The sequence below is a fragment of the Theropithecus gelada genome, chromosome 8, assembly GCF_003255815.1.
Source record: "Theropithecus gelada isolate Dixy chromosome 8, Tgel_1.0, whole genome shotgun sequence".
Classification (NCBI taxonomy): Eukaryota; Metazoa; Chordata; class Mammalia; order Primates; family Cercopithecidae; genus Theropithecus; species Theropithecus gelada.
In genome coordinates, this window is record NC_037676.1 from 58,791,317 (window position 1) to 58,807,489 (window position 16,173).

The following is a 16,173-nucleotide window of genomic DNA, read 5'->3' on the forward strand; positions in this document are numbered from 1 at the left end:
TATTTGCTAAATTCCTGTCCCTAATGAGCTAACAGACCTTGGATGCACATGAAGGCCATTTATTTTGTTTGGTAAGTTTACATATTTAAAAGAAAACAAATCCCTTAGAGCACTGAAGAACAAAGTCATGCAGCTGCTTAAAGTCTTTTAATTGTGACAGAAACAACTCTTTTATTTTAAATCAGCAAAATAAAGTTAAGTGGAAAACTAAAAGCTCATGCCTGACAACCATATTTCCCAAACAGATTGAATCTGTTTTGGGTCTCAGAGACTATTTTACCAGTGTTTTTAATTCATAGCCTTAGAAAATCCTGACCCAAGTAATTTCTTTTTCAGAAACATCAGATTTATACCATTTGGGTTTTAAAAAACAATGAAAGGCTTCTGAAGTTAAAAATTATTACTTAGGGATTACAAACAAAAGCTTGAGTTCCTTACTGAAGGACACCAAGAAATACGTTTAATCAGATAAGAAAATTTATTTTAACAATCTAAATTCTAGTTTTATTCCCAAGTTAGCTTACATAAACTGTCTTCTGTGGAAAATATGAAAGTTTGGTGAGATTAAATTGATACAAAATTAATTGCACTCAAACTTTATTTGGGTTGTTAACAGATTTGATATTAAGCAAAAAGAAATTAAAGTTTATTTTCTCATGACTCTAGAAGAATTTGTTTGAAGTTTCACATTAGATCTTATGAGGTACATTTAATTATTTTAAGTTCTCAATTTTATAATCAGAAATATGTCAATTAGATTTCTCTGAAGTTGCTCCATGATAACTTGGAGAGTTATCACATTTATAAGTCATAAATCTAAATGGGTCTTAGATTTCAGGGTAGGTAATATCTCAAAAGGAAAAAAAAAATAAACTCAAGAATATTTCCAGGAGTCAACCTGTTGAAAAGAAAGCAGTGCTCTGAGTTTGATAGCTGGATATTGAGGTTCTCTGATCTTTGCTGTCCCTTTTATATTCCACAACCTGTTTATACCCTGCCAGCTAAAGCAATTGCTTTAGAAGAAAAAAATCAGACCATTCTCTATAAATGATTTGAAAAGCTGTTTTTCAAATAAAAAGAAATAGAGAAGTGTTCTTTTTAAAAACCTAACTTCTAAAATACTAAACACACACACACACACACAAAGAAAATACTTGATTTCAGAATGTTTATATTTCTACGTTTTCATTTCTCTTCTACTTAACGAGTAGATTACCACCCCAAATTACTTTATTCTCCATTTAGTGAGGCTTCCGCCTTATTCCAGAAAGCAGCCAACATTTTGGCTGCACCTAAATTTGTTTTCTTTCATATTTTGCAGGAGCACAAGACTCAATGCTAAGGGCACTTAAATAATTTCATACATTTTTTCCCACTTAAGTTTATGACGTCTTAATAATTACCATAAGGCACAATTCGTCCCAGTTAAAATGATCTATTATTCAATGTGGCTGAATTTTTTATATTACTCCAAATGACAATAGTGACATAGTGCATGGCTGTAAACTCAGGTATGACTGTGATAACACAAGGGATATTTTGTTTATATCTACTGTGTACTTACAGAACAGGCAGGCTGTAAATTGAGCTCACTGCTGATTTACTGGGCTCACAGATTTATTACTTATACATTCAATACATTCCATAAAGAGTTCTCAAACACCTGTTATGTGTCAAGCATCTTGTTCTGCATTGCAGTCAGCTTGATGGAAAAACACAAACACTCCCTTGAGGAACAGCCTGAAGATGGGGCTTCAGTGTGTGCTTCTGTGGGGGCACCCGGGGAAATGAGGAATCCTCACCTAACTCAGAAGGGGAGCCCTCTGTTACTCGTTTTAAGGAGATCAGATGTGGTACTGGTGAATACCGCACACGTATCACTCATCCTATGGTTGTAGAGCTACTGAACAAAATCAGAATTTAATTTTACTTTGCTGAGAGCCACAGGCAAGCCTGGAAGCAGTAGTACTGGAGGACCAACATGGGAAAGGGTGTTTCTGTGGGTAGCAAGGAAGAGATTCTCTCAGGAGATTCAAAGGAAGCGACAGAGCGCCAACCTCTCGTCCTTCTCTGGAGTCCAGATGGACATCGGCGATAACGGGAGCCAGTAGAGAAGCTCTCCGGGGATGGCAGGGGAGCAATGTCTGGTCCTGTTGATCCCTGCTGAAAGGAAGACTTCCTCCTAGGTGGTGGGGCTTCCGCTCCTCAGGAGTCATACAAAGTCTGGGCTGCCTCTTTTCTTGTCAGGCTACCAACCGTTGATGACTATTGTCTAAATCTGTCACTTTCTCAGAAACTGTAAAATGGCAAAATTCTATTTTTTTTGTCTATTTTTCATTTATTAGCTAGAATACTTCTATAGAGAGAAACTTCCCCTTATCCATTCTTAGGTTAACCTGAGTATAGAAAAGACAGGATGAATGTTTAGTAGTTTTCAAAATAATGAGTGGTTTCTATCTGTATTCCAAACGCAGTGCACATTTAATACATGTGAATGTATAGGTTTAATTTAATTACATTTAATGTTTTATTACATTGCAGTTATTATCCTCATTGCTACTCAAATCAACCTATTTATATCTAGCAGGTGCCTTTGAAACAACCCTAGGAGTTTGATAGCTTCCATGTTTGCTGTTATGACTACGTAGTAAAAATTTTAGACTTTGCAGGTCATGAAGTCTCTGTTGCAATTACCATTAGATGATATGTCAATAAAGGAGTGTGGCTGTGTTTATTTAAAAAAGACAGCCCCACGGGCCACTGTTTGTGGACTCCTGTTCTAAAATAATCACAATCTGTGTACTAAGATAAAAATACCTAGCAAATGCACATCATTAAGTATATTTAATTCTTGCTCTATCTTGTGATCCTACCAAAATGTATTTCTATTTTGTCAGAAAAGGAAAAGAGGCAACCATGGAGAAGAGGTAGAGTGAATGGTAGGGGCTATGGCATTGCTTTGATAAAATAATAACGCTTCTTAATTGCGATTAAAAACATATCTCTATACATACTCACAGATGTATACAAATATAAATCTTTGCATGTGTACAAGCAAATGTATGTATGTACACATGTATGCAAATGTATCAGGTTGCTTTGTTTCGTAGTTTTGTAACTGAAGGGCAATATTTAATCAGACATCTTAAAAACCCACTGTCAAGGCTTTCTTGGGGGTGCTTGGTATTGCTGTTTGTAGATTCCCAGAATCTCAGGGTTAGATGGATTCTCAGCTTAAATAGTATAACCCTTCCTAGTGGGTGACTTCCTTTATGACTCAACCAGCAACCAGCCGTTCAAAAGCCATTTGAATGCCTCTAGTGATAAGAGGCTCACTTCCTCTGGAAGCTGACCATTCTTAAATGATTCTTTAAATGATTTTCTTGGTAGTAAGCCCACATCTGTACCTTTTTGAATCACTTCTGTAAGGAAGTCATTTTCAGCCAACTGGTTTCATCAACTTTGTCTTTTACATGCTTTCCTATGGCCTGCACCTCTTTGTAGAATTTGTCACCTCTGTGTGTGGGGATTAGTTACTCCCTCCTGTGCTAGACTGTAAACTTCAAGAGGACAAGGATACATCTGTTTTTACTCACTTTGTATACCAAACATCTAGCACATAGCAGAGTCTCAAACATTTGTTAAGTGAAAAAATTCATTGTTGTTTTTCCTTCTATAGTTACATAAAATAAGTGCAACCCTTTAAAATATCTACTGGCAGTACCATACTCTTCTTAAATATTATTTTTCCTAAGGCAAATTTCTAAAGCCTCCTCAATAATTCCTTTCGTTGGAAAGCTTTTGATTTATTTGTTGTAGTAGTTGTTTTCCTTTGAACAGCTTCCAGTGGGGCACTCAAATTTGATCAATACCCCAGATGTACCTTGACCAGATCAGGTTTCGAATGGGACCATCATGTCTTTATTGTAGAGACTGAAACGACCATTAGCATTTGATAAGAACATTGTATAGATGATTTATGTGATGCATTAAAAATATTTTGTCCTACTTGTATATTTCTGAGTGTACACTGAATTTGATGGCAGTTAACACTATCATGATGCTTGATTTATTCAAATCCACTGTTCCCAGTTGCTATCTTCCTTCCTGAATTATATTGCTTTATTTAAATGTCCTGCTTATTTATTTTATATTGGGAGCTGATGTGTGTGATCTCTGAGTAGTATAACTGAACATAAATACATTACTACTCTTTAAACAATTTTAAAACTGAGATAGTTCCTCTATACATACCACTGGTCAGCCTTCTTCCCAAATTATTTAAGTCTTCCCTGACGTCAGAAAAATAGCACACCATTTAAGTTGGTTAGGAGTTGATCTTTGCATAGCATACTCTTTTAGGATCTTATTTTCAACATATCTTGGTTTCTAAATACCTACAAACCTGTAGTTTCCAAGCTCCTCCTTGTTTCACATGTTTTCTGGGGGGAACAGCAGCAGCTGATCAGTTTCCATGTCCCTGATATGTGCCCCTCTCCACTCCAGCAAAGCTAGCCTTTCCATGGGATTTGCAGTAGTAATTGAATATCTGGATCAGCCATCTTCTGTCATGAATTCCTTCATTGGAATACATTCAGCAACTGTCTAACCTCATCTCTCTTACAAACAACATAGGCCTGAAACATTGTGATCTCTCTTATTAATTAAAGGCACAAGGAGTTTGGGACCTGCTACTCTGGGGGATTCCAGACCATCAAGGGCTCTGGCAAATAGCTGACCCAGGCAGAAATGCTGGCCAGCCTCTTCCCTTCTAGGGCGTGGAGTCATCTGATTTTCATTCAAGGAGGACAGAATGCACTGAATTATAGATTTCCTCTCTGCCTTTATCATAATATTTCACAGGCACCACAGTTGTGGGTGTAAACTTGGATGATAAAATGCAAACAATGTAGGATTTTTTGTTCAACTTTGGATACAAAGATAAGTTTAGTGTCCCTATTCTCTTTTCTACCTTCTTCTGGTCAACCTCAGATACTGCTATAATGCCTGCTATGTTTTTGTTCATTGGAGTCTCATATCTTCCTTTCCTAAGCTTTAGGTACAGGATTTTCATTGCCAGTTGGGCATCTCCATCTAGATTTTATATTAATGTTTCCTCAAACTGAATGTATATAAAATCAAAGTCATCAACTTTTTCTCCAAATTCTTTCAAAATCTTGTCTTTCTCTTAATACTAATAACAGCTATTTAGTTCCTCAGACTCAACACCTTGGAGTCATCTTTGCCACCTTTTTGTTAGTCTTATGTGTGCATAAAGCCTGCACTGCTGGAAAGCCTCTTACTTGCTCCTCCACCTCAAACCTTCAGTCCGTTCTATGTACTTGAATCTTTCAAAAGCGTGACCACTAGACTGGAGGTCTTACAAGGGTAGGGGCTGTTATTTCTGGTTCATGGTTATTTTCCTAACACAGAAAACCATGTCTGGGGCACTCACAAAATTTCTTGAATGACTTAGAAACTTCACAAGTTCTCATATGTTATTGCATGATGAAGAACTCCCAGCTTGATATTTGATATGGTTAGGCTTTGTGTCTCTACCCAAATCTTATCTTGAATTGTAATCCCCAGGTGTAGAGGGAGAGAACTGGTGGGAGGTGATTGGATTATGGGGGTGGTTCCCCCATGCTGTTCTTGTGATAGTAAATTTTCTTGAGATCTGATGGTTTTATAAATGGTAGATTTTCCTGTGTACACACATCTCTCACCTGCCGCCCCATAAGACATGTCTGCTTCCCCTTCCACCATGATTGTAAGTTTCCTGAGGCCTCCCCAGCCATGTGGAACCGTGAGTCCATTAAACTTCTCTTCTTTATAAATTACCCAGTGTCGGGCAATTCTTTATAGCAGAACTGCCTGCATCAATACAATAGCAGAACTGCCTGCATCAATACAGTATTGCAAGTGTTCCATGACTCAGCACTCTTTTACTATTCAAAATCAAAGCAGTTCCCCAGAATTCATCCCAAAAGGATGAATACAATTACTACACAGCTTACTGTGCTGAGAAGCAACTGTAACTAGGATTTGTTGTTGTTGTTGTTAACAAAGAGGTCTGCCACAAAAGACAATGGTTTTCCTAGTCCTTTGCTCAGACATAATCATGGGCATAGAAAAGGAAAAGAAAGAATATCCTGATATCATTGGGACCACTTATGATTAGGGCACACTTTTAATTTGAAACTAATCCAGGATGTGGTAAAACTGCCAAACTTTTCTCATGGTTTTGAAACAGTGGAAATGCTGTAATTTTGAATAATTTAATGGGTCAGACTTAACAATTAATAGGAAAAAAAATCATGGCCAATTTTAAGGTCTACTCATTTACATACAGTTAAACTCCACAAGTATTTGTTTAGTAAGTGATTCCTGGCTATTCTTTTTCATAGAAGGGGTGGTCTCCTTAAAACTGCATTTTTTTTTTTTTTTTGGAGTATGATATAGAATGATGGGAAGGGAGGGTGAGATGTCAAAAGGAACAGTATAAAGGAGGTACTTGGGCTCAGCTGTTGGCTAATTAGTTGAGCTTTTGAATAGCAGGAAACAGCAGCAGAAAATCAAACAATTTAGCCCAAAGAGCTGGTTTTGGAAATGGGCAGAAAAAGCAGTTTCACTTGCTGTGTGGGCAGCGGTGTCACGGAGGCCACTGTTTCACAAAGTGTCAGCTTGTGAATGCCTAGAATTTTAGATGTACAGTACACTCATTTGGCTTAAAATTTCATTTCCTATTTTTGTAGAATGACCCTTAGGTGGTAAAATGTTGCATATTTGCAGTCATTTATACCTTTAGAACCGATTTCACTTGCCATCATTTCCTCAGAGACGGGAAAGTTAAGGGGCACACGGGTGGCTCATAGGAGCATTCACAGGGCATGCACAAATTGGGGAAATGGTGAAAGAAGAAGATAACACTCAAACTTCACAATTTTGACAAGGGCCACTGATTTTCCATTTATTTGTCCTATAAGTAATCATTGAACTCCAGAGGTGTCTTTTTTGAGTAATGTGTTCGCATAGGCCAGGTGTAAGTTCCCACAGTTTATGTAAATGTTTCTTAGGGTGAGGACCTGTATAGCAGGGAGCGTGAAGAGTGTAGCGAGTTACCATGGTCTGGTGATCTGAATGGGGGCACCAGAAGGAATATTGTAGCCAGGCTTTCCCTTGCTGTGGCCTCCCCCTAGAGTTTCTACCACCGGGCTTCAACTTGCTGTTAGAGGCTGTGCTTAGAGTTCATATCAGAGGGGTGTGTGCATATACGTAAGACTGATGATCATATATGATTTATTCATTCGTTCATACATTGAACAAACATTTCTAGGGAAGTTCCTATGTGCAGGCACTTGATTAGGGCATGAGTTATGCTGGCTCCTTAAGGGCCCTTGCTTGACAGCTTTAACCCAGCAGGAAAGACAGGTATGAACAGGTGATCACATATGTGATGGGCGTCATACAATGAATGTGCAGGATGCTATGAGCATGGAACCTATAATTAGGGAGAGGGACTGGGAGGACAGGGATGTCATAGTTGAGGAAGGAACCAGATTATTTAGGAACTTCTAGGCTGTTTGTTGATGTGGGACTTCTTTTACTGGGGTCAAAGGGAATTAGTGAAAACATTTTAAGCCAGTGAATAGCATAATTATATTTGTGGTTTTAAAAAGAACATGTTGGGTGCCACATGGAGTGTGGGCTGGAGGAGGCAGGAGGGGCTTCTGGTTATTTAATTAGGTGGCCATTACAGGATTTCAGGCAGAGATGATGCTGGTGTGGCCTAGTATACTGGCGGTTAGGTTAGGGAGAAGGGAGTTGGTAAGCGAGACAGTTAGGAAGTAGTAGGTTCCAGACTGGGGCTTGCCTGGAGGTTGCACTTATGGGAAAGAGGGAGTAAAGAAAGACTTTCAGGTTTCAACCTTGAGCAACTAGGTGGATGGAGGTGCCATTCCCACTGTAGGGAAAGGTGAGGAAGAAGCTGGTTTAAGGGATAGTTCCTGGGTGCATCTTTCCACATGTGGAGTTTGAAGCACCAAGTGGGCAAGCAAATGGCAATTTTGAGTGGATGTCTCTTAGCATGGGGGAGCAATTGTCCCACTGATGGAAACAAATTATTCTCTTGGTCTTATCATGCTACCTAGCATTTTTGAAAGTCTTCTATCTCCTGTTGCATCAAGTCCAGCCTTCCAAGATGAATCATTATCTGGCCACAACCTATTTGAACATAACCATTTTGGTGGGGCGGGTGGAGAAGGGATGCACAGACCTCTTTGGAAAGCTTATGAAAACCACGAATCTTCTCCCTAGGAAATGCATATACAAAAAGACACATAAAATTTTGCTTACAGTGAAAATGGGTTCAGAAGTTAGTTTAATTTGCTTAACATTGATTGGACTTATTGGTGTATGGATCAAGTGTAGGATGATCGCACAGTCCAATTTGTCCTGGGCCATCCTTCCTTGTATCTGGAACCATGGTGTTTCATCCAGTTAGTGCTCCCTTTTGGCCTCAAAATTTCCTATTTGGATAATAAATTTTGTAGTGACCTTAGGGGCTCATATATCTTCTAACCTGACTCAGACCTTCCAGCAATTCATGGATCCACTTCAGGACCTCTGTTTTCTCACCATGCTGGCCACTGACCACCACAGCACCTTTGCTTGGAATGATCCTTTGAGCAGTCATGCCGCTCTTTCTCAAGCCTGCCTCTCCAAATCCCACGTTCCCCATCAAAGCAAATGCCTTTTGAAAAGCATTTGTCTTCTGCTAAGATTCAGTCATCTTTTATCTCTTCTGAATCTCTGTATTCTTCTTCTGAATTCCTCCCATGTATTCCCTCATTTATTCCAGCATAGTATTGCTTGATATGGCTTATTCATTGCTTCATGGGTCAGTTTTATTTCTCCAGCTAGATAATGGCAGTGAGATGAAGGGGAAAATGCACAGGCTGATTAGCAAGTCCACAAACAAGCATAAGTTCCATAGCTGCTCTGAGACTCAGTTTCCCCATTTGTGAATTAGATATATTACCTAGTTTGCAGGGCTGTTGAGAGGTTTATATGAAAATTGCACAGTGCCTGCCACATAGAATGATTCATACTATTGATTGTCAACTTCATTTATACTGCCCTCCCCCTCCCCCGAGATTCTCTCATAAGGCTCAGCTCTAGTCAGTGAATAGTAACCACATCAGAGGAGGAGGATGAACATACTGTCTGTAGTTATCGGTGAAATAAAAAAGACAGCTTTGGGCACAGTAGCTAGAAAAACAAATATGTTTTCAGAGATTTTTGTAGTAATTACTGGTGATTTTTTTAAAGTTGCCAACAACTTGATATTTTCACCTCCTATCTTTTGTTTGCGTTCCACAATGCTTCTCAAGGAAGATTCTCGGCACAATAGGGCAAAATATGCTCATTCAACCACAGAAAAGTGGACATTTTCTTGGGAATTTCATGGTATCTTGAATGGCTTCTTCCTTTTCATTTTCTTTAGATAATGTCATGAGCAAGTCCACCTATGCCTTTTCTAAGTCACAAAGATTTTTCTCTTACATTCTTTATCTTTGTCTACCAAGTTAATATTTTCCTGTAGCTCTTCATAGAGCCCAGTTTCTCTCTGATTCTTTTTAGGAAGAACTAAGATTTCTCTCCCTCCCTTTCTTCCTTTCTTCTTTACTTTTTCTTTTTTATACAGAAGAAAAAAAATCCCCAAATGTCCCACTTACTCCTTTGCTGCTTTTTCTGTCTTGCTCTGTCGCCCAGGCTGGAGTGCATTGGCGCCATCTCCGCTCACTGCAACCTCCGCCTCCTGGGTTCAAGGAATTCTCCTGCCTCAGCTTCCTGAATAGCTGGGATTACAGGCTTGCGCCACCACCCCCAGGTAACTTTTGTATTTTTAGTAGAGACGGGGTTTCACCGTATTGGTCAGGCTGGTCTCGAACTCCAGACGGTCTGCCCACCTCGGCCTCCCAAAGTGCTGGGATTACAGGTGTGAGCCACTGCGCCCGGCCTGCAAGTCCTAATTCTTTTTTTTTCTTCAATTGCTTTAGGGGTACAAGTGGTTTTTGGTTACATGGATGAATTGGATAGCAGTGATGTCTGAAATTTTTGTGCACCCATCACCCAAGTAGTGCACATTGGACCCAATATGTAGTTTGGTTAATCCCTCACCCCTCTCCCAACCTCCCACCTTCTGAGTCTCCCATGTCCTTGATATCACTCTGTGTGCCTTTGTGTGTCCATAGCTTAGTTTCCACTTATAAATGAGAACAAACGCTATTTGATTTTCTTTTTTTGAGATGGAGTTTCTCTCTTTTGGCCTAGGCTGGAGTGCAGTGGCGCAATCTCAGCTCACTGCAACCTCCGCCTCCTGGGTGCAAGCAATGCTCATGCCTCAGCCTCCCGAGTAGCTGGGATTAAAGTTAGCATGTGCCACCACACCTGGCTAACTTTGTATTTTTAGTAGAGACGGGGTTTCTCCATGTTAGTCAGGCTGGTCTCGAACTCCCGAACTCAGGTGGTCCACCCGCTTCAGCCTCCCAAAGTGCAGGGATTACAGGTGTGAGTGAGCTACCATGCCTGGCCCGCCGTTTGGTTTTCTATTTCTGCATTACTTCACTTAGAATAATGGCCTCTAGTTCCATCCAAGTTGCTGCAAAAGACATTATTTCATTCTTTTTCCTGGCCAAGTAGCATTCCATGGTGTATATATATAGCATATTTCTTTATCCACTTATTGGTTGATGGGCACTTAGGTTGGTTCCACATCTGTGCAGTTGTGAATTGTGCTGCAATAAACATATGTGTGCAGGTGTCTTTTTGATATAATGAGCAAGTCCAAATTCTAAATTCAATTCCCTTTCTTCCATGGCTTAGGTTCGCTGACTACGTTTAATAGTCTACTGCATCAATAGTCAAGGAGCGATATTCCTAGTTTTGTAACTATGGTTAAGCTCTGCGAAGAGAAAAGAGCTGTTTTCATGCTGGTTTTATTTCAAAACAAACTCAATTACCATGTTTTGGAAAAACCATTTTCTCAAGTTCAAGTTGACACAGGTGACCTGTGTTCTGGAGAAATACATGTGTTCATGCACGTCAGTCTCCTTCCTTGATGGTGTTCTGCCAGGAAAGGCAAGCACTGCCAACCAGGCAGTGGACCACGCCTGGCAGTCCCTATGCTTGTTGGTCACACACAGGAGCGTTTGTGTATCCTGTGCCCTCCTGGAATTTCCTTTGAACTCTCAGGAGAGTCAGAGCTTTGGACACACATCATCTGCAGTTCAAAGTATTCAGAAGCAATTAGACTGCAGCTTTCAGTCAATTATTTAACTGCTTTTTAAAAGGCAATGTATTTATGTGATCTGTAGAGAAACCGGAGAATTTACCTGCCTTTCAATCATTTTGATGGCAGCTTGTCTTTTCAATGACGTTGTCAGGAATAAAAATTCCTCGTACATGAATAATCTCCAAATATCATCAGAAATAATACTGATTGTGTGTGGTCACAAATGTGTTCCCTCAGGGTAATCTGGGAAAATAAGAAGCAACACAGGAGAGTCGGAGCTTTGGACACACATCATCTGCAGTTCAAAGTATTCAGAAGCAATTAGACTGCAGCTTTTAGTCAATTATTTAACTACCTTTTAAAAGGCGATGTATTTATGTGATCTGAAGAGAAACCAGAGAATTTACCTGCCTTTCAATCATTCTGACAGCAGGCTGTCTTTTCAATGACATTCTCAGGAATAAAAATTCCTCGTACATGAATAATCTCCAAATATCATCATCAGAAATAGTACTGATTTTATGTGGTCACAAATGTGTTCCCTCAGGGTGATCTGGGAAAATCAGAAGCAACACGAAACCAAACAAGCAGAGCAAAGACCACTGTCCTTACAGTTTGTACGGAAAGGCAAACACAAACAAAGGAACATCTGCTTGTTTTTGATGCACCATGCTTTTGTTGGTGCTGGAAGAGCCTTGTGCGAAGTAGCACCTCCTGTGCTGGGCCAGGCTCCCAAAGCACCAGCGCTTTATCCGCACACCCTCTCATATCATTAGAGACAAGTGCCCTGACCTGGATGTGATGGGCCTTGACTTTTGGTGTGATCTCAACAAAATCAGTGCACACTCAGTATTTCCATTTTTTTTTTGAATGCTTGGATTAGAGAAGTAAATATAAGGCGTTGGTTCATTAAACTCCAAAATCTTTGCAGAGATTCTTTATTCAACATGTATGAGAAAAGAGAGAGAGAGAGGAGACAGAGAGGAGCTGACTTTCTCAGGCTGTTTAGCTGGTTGGTGTTGTAAGCCGTGTGTTTTGGCTTTTCTTCTCTAGTATCCCCAGCCTTCTCCAGCTGAGGAATCTGGGACTCAGACGGGCTTTGTGGAGCTCCATCAAGGATTCAGAACCAGTCAGCGGAGAAGACAGGACTGTGTCTCGGGTCTGTCTGATTCCGTACGCCTTTCTCCCCTTCCTGTCTACACTGCCATGTGCAAGACAGATTTATGTGGGAACCAGGACCAACTTTTGATTAAATGAGAGCTAAAAATGGATAGACAAATGTCAAACTCATTTGCCTGGCCACTTCCGTATCCTTTAAATTCTAATTTCCCCTCTCCAATAATACCAAGAAGCATGAGTGCTTAGCATATGCCAGAAATGCTATCAAAGTTACTTACCCATATTAAGACTTTTAATCCTTATAGCAACTCTATGAAGACTGTACTCTCTCATCTCTATTCTGCACCCAAGGTAACTGAAGCAGAAGGGGGCCTACCTCTTGCAGGCTTGAGATGTGAGTCCAGGCAGGTGGCTTCAAAGCCTGTTCTTAACTGCCTCACAATACTTCCTCCCATCTCCTCTTCTCACCTACTGCCTCTCCTCCCCTCCTATGACCATGTCAGTGGCCATCCCACCCATATCCTTGCCTTAGGCCTGCCCTCTTCAGGGTTCCATAGACAGTGGGATGAATCTGACAAGTTCCTTCAGGCTCTAAGGTGCCTGGAGCTGACCTGATTTGCTACTACACAATAACAGAGCTTAGGGCATGTGGAAGAAAATTAGGGATAAGTAAGCATGGAGTGGGGAGAATCTTTGGAAGAGAAGACGTTGATATATTCATTTATCACTCAATAATTTCATTGAGATTTCACTGGGTACAAAACATTGTTGCAGCCAGATGTTGGAGGAGGACACAAAATGATTCACAAGGTCTCAGTCCTTAAGGAACATAGGATCTGACAGGAAAAATAAAACATAGAGCATTATGTTTTGAAATGGTAAGAGTTGAAGATATTCAAGGAAAACATCATCTGTCATGACCAGAGCACACTGAGAAATGCTCGGATGAATCTGAGGTTCAATCAAACACATTAGCACACATCCAGGGCCATCCACACCCGGTGATGGGCCGGGCAGGGCAGCAGAGAGCAGGCCCCAGCCCCTTTGCTCCTGTCCCCAGCACACATCCAGGTGGCTGCACACGGCCACGTGCCTGTACAGAGCAAATTTCTCCAGACTTGGTTGTGGGTACCTCAGCTTGAGAAGATATACAAGGAATTGGGTAAGTAGCTTCTAAATTGCGACATTTGGAAAGAGAATCACATTTGAAGTGGTGTTTAAATCATACTCTAAAGCTTTTGTAAAATTTAGGAAAAATACCAGGTAATTTTTTTTCACATTTCCTGAAAATTATCAAGAATGCAACATTTGCCATTACAGTCTAAAGGATTGTGTGGGAGTTCATGGTTAGTCAGTTTTGAGGGCACTTAAAAAATAAAACTGAACACTGGGAGGCAAAAGAGGTCACTGGAAAAATAAAGTTAAAGAGGCATCTTATCTGGCCTGATTTTTAAAAGCACTATTGACAACTTTGAACACTTGTGAAAACTTTTTCTTAATTCTGGGAAATTTTGCCTCTTTTCATTCTCATCTCTCATTAAAAACAAAAAAAACAACAAAAAATGTATTTTGGTTGCTGTGCACAACAGTTATTTTAGAACATTTAAAAATGAATGTTCTTTTTTTATTATTATACTATAAGTTCTAGGGTACATGTGCATAACGTGCAGGTTTGTTACATATGTATACCTGTGCCATGTTGGTGTGCTGCACCCATCAACTCGTCAGCACCCATCAACTCGTCATTTACATCAGGTGTAACTCCCAATGCAATCCCTCCCCCATCCCCCCTCCCCATAATAGGCCCCGGTGTATGATGTTCCCCTTCCTGAGTCCAAGTGATCTCATTGTTCAGTTCCCACCTATGAGTGAGAACATGCGGTGGTTGGTTTTCTGTTCTTGAGATAGTTTGCTGAGAATGATGGTTTCCAGCTGCATCCATGTCCCTACAAAGGACACAAACTCATCCTTTTTTATGGCTGCATAGTATTCCATGGTGTATATGTGCCACATTTTCTTAATCCAGTCTCTCACTGATGGACATTTGGGTTGATTCCAAGTCTTTGCTATTGTGAATAGTGCCGCAATAAACATACATGTGCATGTGTCTTTATAGCAGCATGATTTATAATCCTTTGGGGATATATCCAGTAATGGGATGGCTGGGTCATATGGTACTTCTAATTCTAGATCCTTGAGGAATCGCCATACTGTTTTCCATAATGGTTGAACTAGTTTACGATCCCACCAACAGTGTAAAAGTGTTCCTATTTTTCCACATCCTCTCCAGCACCTGTTGTTTCCTGACTTTTTAATGATTGCCATTGTAACTGGTGTGACATGGTATCTCATTGTGGTTTTGCTTTGCATTTCTCTGATGGCCAGTGATGACGAGCATTTTTTCATGTGTCTGTTGGCTGTATGAATGTCCTCTTTTGAGAAATGTCTGTTCATATCCTTTGCCCACTTTTTGATGGGGTTGTTTGTTTTTTCTTGTAAATTTGTTTGAGTTCTTTGTAGGTTCTGGATGTTAGCCCTTTGTCAGATGAGTAGATGGCAAAAAATTTCTCCCATTCTGTAGGTTGCCTGCTCACTCTGATGGTAGTTTCTTTTGCTGTGCAGAAGCTAGTTTAATTAGATCCCATTTGTCAATTTTGGCTTTTGTTGCCATTGCTTTTGGTGTTTTAGACATGAAGTCCTTGCCCATGCCTATGTCCTGAATGGTATTGCCTAGGTTTTCTTCTAGAGATTTTATGGTTTTAGGTCTAACATTTAAGTCTTTAATCCATCTTGAATTAATTTTTGTATAAGGAGTAATGAAAGGATCCACTTTCAGCTTTCTACTTATGGCTAGCCAATTTTCCCAGCACCATTTATTAAATAGGGAATCCTTTCCCCATTTCTTGTTTCTCTCATGTTTGTCAAAGATCAGATGGCTGTAGATGTGTGGTATTATTTCTGAGGACTCTGTTCTGTTCCATTGGTCTATATCTCTGTTTTGGTACCAGTACCATGCTGTTTTGGTTACTGTAGCCTTGTAGTATAGTTTGAAGTCAGGTAGCGTGATGCCTCCAGCTTTGTTCTTTTGACTGAGGATTGTCTTGGCAATGCGGGCTCTTTTTTGGTTCCATATGAACTTTAAAGCATTTTTTTCCAATTCTGTGAAGAAACTCATTGGTAGCTTGATGAGGATGGCATTGAATCTATAAATTACCTTGGGCACTATGGCCATTTTCACGATATTGATTCTTCCTATCCATGAGCATGGTATGTTCTTCCATTTGTTTGTGTCCTCTTTTATTTCACTGAAATTTTTTTTTATTTCACAGTGGTTTGTAGTTCTCCTTGAAGAGGTCCTTTACATCTCTTGTAAGTTGGATTCCTAGGTATTTGATTCTCTTTGAAGCAATTGTGAATGGAAATTCATTCATGATTTGGCTCTCTGTCTGTTACTGGTGTATAAAAATGCTTGTAATTTTTGCACATTAATTTTGTATCCTGAGACTTTGCTGAAGTTGCTCGTCAGCTTAAGGAGATTTTGGACTGAGATGATGGGGTTTTCTAAATATACAATCATGTCATCTGCAAACAGGGACAATCTGACTTGTCCTTTTCCTAACTGAATACCCTTGATTTCTTTCTCTTGCCTGATTGCCCTAGCCAGAACTTCCAACACTATGTTGAATAGGAGTGGTGAGAGAGAGCATCCCTGTCTTGTGCCAGTTTTCAAATGGAATGCTTCCAGTTTTTGCCCATTC